This window comes from Callorhinus ursinus, unplaced genomic scaffold (genome assembly GCF_003265705.2).
Source record: "Callorhinus ursinus isolate GAN/ISIS: 27379988/994484 unplaced genomic scaffold, GSC_fseal_2.0 scaffold35, whole genome shotgun sequence".
Lineage (NCBI taxonomy): Eukaryota > Metazoa > Chordata > Mammalia > Carnivora > Otariidae > Callorhinus > Callorhinus ursinus.
In genome coordinates, this window is record NW_027397097.1 from 6,642,252 (window position 1) to 6,648,409 (window position 6,158).

General features: G+C 39.1%; 1 protein-coding gene across 2 annotated transcripts in view; it reads right to left on the minus strand.

Moving 5' to 3' along the window:
- Window positions 1–6,158, minus strand: part of PAK1 (p21 (RAC1) activated kinase 1) — a 149,724-nt gene that overhangs the window by 120,581 nt on the left and 22,985 nt on the right. The window lies entirely within an intron of this gene.

Below are 6,158 nucleotides of genomic sequence, written 5' to 3' on the forward strand. Positions count from 1 at the left end.
TTACTGGCTTACAAGGCTCCTTCTCACCATGCCACCTCCCATTTGGCTATACACGTATCAGGGGTTGAGAGTCTCTCATTCATCCCCATTGCTCATCATGGTTCACAGTACATGCTCAATCAACAGTTCCTATTGTTTTCTCTTTCTTTGTCCATGCACTTCTCCAAGACAGGAACTGGATCTTACTTACCTTTGTATACCTAGAATCTAGCACAAGTAGCATAAAATAAATACAATAATATTTTGAAATATTATAACATAAACATAAAATGTTTCACTCACTATTTCTGTGCTAGGCTGTTCTAGCCTGTGAAATTACTAAGAAGTTTAGATGCCCAACAATCAACAAGCAAAAAGTAGCAAGTCAAAAAAGAGCCAGTTTTTAGTCCAAAAGGAAAAATATATTGGCGAGATACTTTGAGTTAAATGTTGAGGTATCTTAAATAGGTTAGGTCCTAAAGACCCCACAGCTGCCTGGGATGCCAGAAAGTAGAGATTCCAAACAGTTCTCTCTCAGAGAGTCACTCAGGTAGCTCTCAAAAGAGCAGACATAATTTTCTGCTTAACTGACATACATCCATTAACAGTACCCAAACCTCAAACAGACTAAGAACAACAGCCTGGCCAAGCATCTTGTCTCCAGTGGTATAAAGAGAAGTCCAAGCCAGCATCAGAAAAACACTAATTCAGACTTCCAAAAAACTTCTCAGTTCCTAATAGGCTCCAGTGACTTCCTAAAGGAGTCCTTTAGGTTGTGTTGAAGCCCAGAGAAAGGGCAGTGCAACCCTAAAAAGACCTCACACATTTTCAAATTAGTGAAACTCAGTGGAAGCTCAAAAGAAGCTCATTCTTCCAATTTGAATGTCACCTTCTCTCTGGAGCCTTCATTGCCTCTTCTCCCTGCTTCCCACTCCTTGCTTAGATAATACTTGGTATATCTCTCTATTATACATTCATCACTGAGTGTTATAATAATTTTAGTGTCTTTCTTTCCCGCTAAAGCAGACACACAATAATCACAGCTGCAAAAAGCAAAAAGCTGTCCTTTCCCGTGTTAAGACCTCAGGTATCCTGGCTTGTCCTAATCCCAGGAGAAAAAGGAAAAAGGGTGAAATGTTTTAAAATGGCTGCCTGTTTACCATGTCTTAAGAGCTATGGATTTGTATACTGTGATTCCTTTTTTTTTAATTTAAATTCAATTAGCCAACATATAGTACAATATTAGTTTCAGATGTAGTGTTCTATAATTTATCAGTTGCATATAACACTCAGTGCTTTTCACCCAATTACCCCATCCCCCCACCAACCTGCTCTCCAGCAACCCTCAGTTTATTTCCTATAGTTAAGAGTCTCTAATGGTTTTTCTCCCTCTCTGATGACTTCCCATTCAGTTTTCCCTCCCTTCCCCTATGATCCTCTGAGCTGTTTCTTATATTCCACATATGAGTGAAACCATATAATTGTCTTCCTCTGATTGACTTATTTCACTCAGCATAACACCCTCCAGTTCCATCCACGCTGATGTAAATGGTAAGTATTCTTTTTTAAAGTATCATGCTCTGGTCAGTATGGTAGGCAGATACACAGACTTCAGAACACCCAGTCCTGTTTGTTTGAATCCTAGGCCTTAATCATCCTGAACAACGGGCTAGACATTAGCATTAAAGGACCAGTGCTCTTCAGGAATCAGGAAAATTTCATAGTCCTTAGAATAGTAAGGAACTTAGAGGTCGCCAAGGCCAAGTTCCTCATTTTACAGAGGGAAACTGAGGCCCAAAAAGGGGAAAGGATTTGGTCAAGGTCCCAGAGTCTGCTAAAACCAAACTCATGTTTTGATTACTAGTTAAGTACAATTTCTAATGTATCTTTTCTCTTAAAAAAAAAATTCCAGGGGCAGCTGGGTAGCTCAGTCAGTTAAGCATCTGACTTTGGCTCAGGTCACAATCTTGGGGTCCTGGGATGGAGCCCAGCATCGGGCTCCCTGCTTAGCAGGGAGTCTGCTTGTTCCTCTCCCTCTGCCCCTCCCCACACCTGTGCTCTCTCTCTCTCCCTCTCTAATAAATAAATAAAATCTTTTAAAAAAATAAAAATAAAAATAAATTCCAGGGGCACCTAGATTGCACAGTCGGTTAAGTGTCCGACTCTTAGTTTTGGCTCAGGTCATGATCTCAGGGTTGTGAGATCCAGCCCCCCATCAGGCTCTGTGCTCAGCAGAGGGTCAGCTTGGGATTCTCTCTCCCTCTACCTCTGGCCCTCCCTCTCGTGAGCATACTCTCTCTCTCTAAAAATAAATCTTTAAAAAAATTCCAATCTCAAAAATGAGGATTTAGGGAGGTAATTTGTCCAAGGTCATACACCTAATAGATGATGAAGTCAAAATTTAAACCTAGGACATCTCCTGGAAAGGCCTAGCCTCTAACTCTCCCTTACTTTCATGGTGAAGTTTTTGCAACTCCAGATATAAATGCAACTTCATTTTCTTTACCTTTAACTTCCTTTGAAGTTTGCTTCTAGTTAAATTTGGCAGATTAAAAACACATTAACATATGTTCCTACCTAAAATCACACTAAAATGATAGTAAAGGTAAAAAAACTCAACAAGGAAGAGAATGGGTAGCAGACATCAAAAGATGACAGATTTCAACAAATTTTTAGAGTATACATAGTAAATGGAGGATTTGTGACCTAAAAAAAAGAAAGGCAAAAGAAGCTGTAATTTACAGCATAGCATGGTCCCTGGACAAGAGAGAGATGTGTGGTACCTGGACTACAGGATCACATCCCTTAGAAAGAATCACTGGATTAAAACACCTAAAAGAAAAGGTCTAGGAAGTATAAATCATTTGCCCCAAATCACATAAGACTAACAAGAGCTTGAACCACGGTCTTCTCATTTTTGTTACCTTTCTATAATGCATTTGCTATTAGTCAACTTAAGAAAAGACAGAATGACTCAATACCCCATGTCACAAAACAAAGAGACAGAAGTGTTTCCCAATGTCTACCATTTGGCCTCCTTTACCAACTCCATAAAAGTCCTTTGTGTTTAGGTTCTCCCTGGTAAGAGCTTAGGCTATTCAAACAGTTGGAGTAAGAACCCCATATTCCAATTCATATTCCAATTGTCTGATTCTACAGTTCTGAAAATGTAGGTTAACAGCACCTGGCAAAATATGACAAAGCTCAGAAGCAAAAGATCTCAGAAGCACTGTTTCAGGTCAAAGCTGAGCTCATCCACATTATCCATGATAGTGCGAGAGAAGCAGTTTTCATCCCTTTTTAAAACAGAACATGCCCTAAGGTAGGTGGTGTTATATCTGCTAACCAGCTAAAAGAGATTCATTTGTAAGTGCCAAATTATAGGACTGCCTACAGTACCGATTAAGACATTAACAACTCCAGACCATTTCTTAATACACAGCAATTATGTGAGTGCCACCGCTATTTGCACCTTACTCTCATTTGAACTCTTATCCATCACTGCATTAAACACATCTACATACTCACTTTGTGGTTTTCTGATGTGCACAGAAAGAATACTGAATTAGGAGTCAGAAGAATAGTTCTAAACACAGATCAAGCTTTGAAGTCAGCAAACAGGTTTGAAACCCAGTCCTTTGAGTTACCAGCTGTGAGATCATAAATAGATCACTAATCTCTGGGCCTCAATTACTTCATCTGTAAAATGGGCCTAATACTACATGAGAGACCTGTTGTAAGGACTAAGTGAGAGTATATGGCAACTTGCACACAGTAGGGCACTGAACAAATGTTAGTTGCCTCTTTTGTTGACCACCTCGTATATGACAGGTACTTTCAACATTGGAAGGGCTGACTGAGGAAGTGTTTAGGGAGAGGAAGGATAGATGAACAAGTAAAATTACAATACAATACAGTACAAACAAGTACAATACAATAAATGCTGCCATAGCTATTGGAATAAAGTATCACATAAACACTGAAAAAAAGGATATTCTGTCTGGAACAGAAGGAGAGTGTCAGGGAAGGTATCAGAGACAGATATTTTAACTGGGCCTTGAAGGTTGTTGAGCAGAAGTACAGCAAGCAAAGAAAAACATGTTACACAAAAGAAACTATGAGAAACAACTTAGGGAGACATGAAAGAGGCATATATGGCTTATCTAAGCAACAGTGAAAAAACTTGAGAGAAGTGAATGAGTTATACAGAATGAGAAAATTAACATAAAGAGCCTACCCATAGGAATTTTTTGTGGAGAGAAAAGTGGTATGAGAAGCAAGGAGAGGTAGTCATCTTAGAAACTCATGAAGAAAATATTTACTAAAAAAGAAAAGAAATAAAATCACCACTGTGATTATAAAGGATTATAATATGGAGAAGAGCTTGAATTTACTTTGTATGACCCAAGGGTCAGACTTACAAAGGTAGATGGAAATTAAAGAGTGACATAAAAATGGCCCAGGGATATTAATCACATACAGAGTGGAGTGTTTGGAATTTTAAAAGGAAATATCCCTTCTTTAAGTGGTGAAATTAGCCCAGAGAACTCAAAGAAGACAATTATTATATACTGGTTAAGGAGCCCAGGCTTTCTCTTCCTCTTTGGGGACAGGACTTGACTTGATGGTCTTTTGATGCAACAAGGTTTGAGGAAGGTATTTCAGCCACTTCCTGAGGCTTTACACAATTCAATTCAACCTCAAAAGGGAACGCTAGCCCACACAAAAACAGCCTAAAAAAGAAAACTAAACTAAAGCAGGTAACTGACTTTAGAGGAAACTAGGCATGGGGCTTAAAGAGAGAGGGATCATAGGGCTGCAGAACAACACAGCCATCAATTATGGGTTACTTCATTAATGGAGGAGTGCATTTGCTGGGATGAGCACCAGGTGATGTATGGAACTGTTGAATCACTATATTGCACACCTGAAACTAATGTTACACTGTATGTTAACTGAACTTTAAATAAAAACTTCAAAAAATGTAAAAAAAAAATTATTCTATTTTTTCCTTTGCAATAGGAATACACAGATTTGAATCAGACAAGACCTCTACCTTCAAGGAGTTCCCATTCTAGTAAGGTAGAAGACATGGCAATCAGTGATTATCTTTGAGTTACAAAGACCTGGATTCAAATCCTAAGTCTACTCTTTACTAGGTAAGGCAAGTCATTTCCTTTATCTAAACTCTATATTCCTTATCTGTGAAATTGAGGGCATCAGCCTAATTCAAAGGGTTACTAAGTATTTGGTGAAATAATGTATTCAAAGCACCCAGAAGAATGTCTGATCTGTAGTATACATTAGTATGTATTTACTGAATTAATGGCTTATACGAGAGTATTCTTTTGGGGGAGGAAGAAGGAGGGAACCTATTAGCATTTCCCATAGCTGTCCCATAATCCTGGAACTTCTGAGGAAATGCTGTTTGCCTGACCATGCAAATGTTATGTTCTCTAGCTCTTGTGTATTAGAACCACCAACCCCATCCCAGGATTAAAAACCAGAAAGAGGAACCCAGCAGGTGCCACACAATGACTAGGAATGAAGGAAACAGTTGTCTGGCCTGACCAAGGTAGTAAAGGGAAGCTGGCAGTAAAGCAAAGCTTAAAAAACCCAAGACCTAAAATTTCACAAATCCATCAGGTTAAAGACTATAAAAGCCTGATTAAATATAAATATAAATATCTCAGCAAAGTGGAGCTTGGATAAGATATTAGGGGACACCAGGTATTTATGGACCTCTACAGGCCACAGTACTTCTCCATTTCAGGTAGTCATTCTTTCAATAAAAAAAACATATCTACTGTAGGTCAGGTGTTTGGGGCAACAGAGGACTTAGACATGGTCCCAACACTTTGAGACATTTATGTCAGAGACTGAGATCACTACGAGAAAAGGTTTCACCACAAACGTTCTGACATACAGATATTCAGTGGCCTTCAGTCAGTGGTGATGAAAAGTGGCATTACTTTTCCCATTTCCATTCTCCCTTCTGAGTTTCCCAGACACCAAATTTCCTCTACCTTTTCTTCAATCAATTCACCACATTCAATGCCTGCCATCTCTACAGGCCCTTCACTGGACAGAAGAAAGAGCCTAACCATGGGCCACTAGAATTTTGGAACAGAAACCTGACTAACTGCAAAGCTCATACCTTACCCATCCCACCTACAGCC